This window comes from Galeopterus variegatus, unplaced genomic scaffold (assembly GCF_000696425.1).
Source record: "Galeopterus variegatus unplaced genomic scaffold, G_variegatus-3.0.2 Scaffold225, whole genome shotgun sequence".
NCBI classification, from domain to species: Eukaryota; Metazoa; Chordata; class Mammalia; order Dermoptera; family Cynocephalidae; genus Galeopterus; species Galeopterus variegatus.
Window position 1 is genome coordinate 186,463 of NW_007726336.1, and position 2,084 is coordinate 188,546.

A 2,084-nucleotide genomic window follows, 5' to 3' on the forward strand; every position below is an offset into this window, starting at 1 on the left:
AGCCCAAGCAGAAACCTGCCACAGTGGCAGAGCCACTGCAAAGGCCATCTACTAGAGCAATGCCAAGCAGGAAAGTGGGGTTGGAGCCCCCACAGGGAGCCCCCAACCAGGAAATGTCTAGTAGAGCCAAGGCAGTGGGACCACCATGGAAACACCAGACTTATGGAGCTACCAGAGTGGAACACCGGCCTGGAAAAGTTGCAGACACCAGCTGGCAGAGCTGTGGGAGTGAGGCTGCCTGATGTTTTGGGGGCCCAAGTGTCCATTGTGCCCAGGACACAGGACTTGGAATCAAAAAAGATTATTTTGGAGCTTTAAGATTTAATGTCTGTCCTGCTGGGTTTTGGACTTGTTTGGGGCCTGTTTCTCCTTTCTTCTGACCTATTCCTCCCTTTAGGAATGGTGATTAGTAGATCTGCAACATAACCAGCGCCACTTTAGACAAGCCCAAGTACAAAATGGTGCCACCCACCTCCTCCGCTCCCCTCCCCCCTTCCCTTTAGGAGAAGCCTCTTGACTTAAAAAGAAACCCCTTTTGCTTCCCTCAAGGATGCAGTTCCCCACCCTGATCCACATTAGCATAATGACCCTCCTTGATGGTATCAGCCAGCCCTCGGCAAACTATATAAGCTCTGCCACCCCCACATCTGGTGCTATCCCCCATTTTCAGGGCAGCCGCGGGCTGTTCCCCACTTTGAGCGCAGCCTGGTAGATTCTTTTCCTTTAATAAAGCTTGAATGGTACCCAGCTCTCAGCTCACTTTCTTTCATTATGGTGTTGAAACCCGGAAGGGTTTTGGCTGATGTTGTGGACGATCCCCTCTCTCTTGGGGTGATTGCCCCTCAGCCACCCTTCCCGGACCTGGCAGAACTGGGTACACTCGGGACTCTCTCCTTTTGCCATTTCAGACCAACACATCCAACACCAGCCTCAATTCAGGGTGACTCAGTGGGTCTGTCCAGCCTCCTTCTATGGTTCCCCCAACTACTCTCTCTACGACTCAGGTCTCTACGAAGCCCAGGCGCCTGGCCGAGGGAACTCTTCTCATGGCCCCCAGCTATTGAAGGACACTTCATTAGCTGGTCGGTGGCTTTTTTTTTCTCTCAAAAAGAAGGTGGACAACAGACAGGATGTTCTTTGTTGGCACACTTCTTCTACCAGGACTGACTGCCCTCTCTCACCCTCTACACAGGATCCTCAAGATCCAAACCTCCATGCTCTATGCCCTTGGGCTGTCTCCTGGCCAATTTCTCGGCCTCCAGGGAGACATTGAACCTAAATGTTCCAACCCATTTTCTACTATACTCCACACTCTATGCCTCTGGGCTGCTCTATGCCTCTGGGCTGTCTCCTGGCCAATTTCTCGGCCTCCAGGGAGGCATTAAAACTCAAACATCTTGTTCCATGGATCCCAGTGACCACAAGATGGCACTCGATTTAGACACTCACCAAAACAGCAAAAGCTGTAGACTTTCCTTGTTCAGGCCTTTTCCTATCTGTGAACATGTTCTTCTCTCTGTCAAAACTGTCCTATGTCTCAAATTCTCCTAGCTCGTGCTTGACCTCCCCTTCCAGACTCAGATCAATCTTCTGATCCGTCAGCCCTCCACAGTTCTCTCTCTTCCCTCTACTTGGCCTCAGATGCTTGTCCTCAGCCACTCAACTCCTCCCCTTCTCCCCCTTCATCAGGTAACAGCCCCACCTCAGCACCAGCTTTTTATAACCCTTCCGTGAAGTGGCTGGGATGGAAGGAATTGTCTGAGTCCATGTACAGGGAGCAGGTCTGGATGGTGGCTCAGGTACACGCTCAAAATAGTAGGCAGCCTGTGGGAGCCATTGCTGTTCCTTGCACAGACCCAAATTAGAACTACCAGGCTGGCCATGTGAATCGGGATCTCCAGCATAATCTGATCACACACTTACTACACGGCCTCCTAAAGGTTACGCACAAGTCAGTCAATTATGAGAGGCTTAGAGAGATCACACAGAGATCCACTGAAAATCCCAGCTATTTCCTAACCCACCTCTCTGAGGCTTTACATGAATACGCATGTATAGACCCAAACTCCCCAGCAGGCATGGCC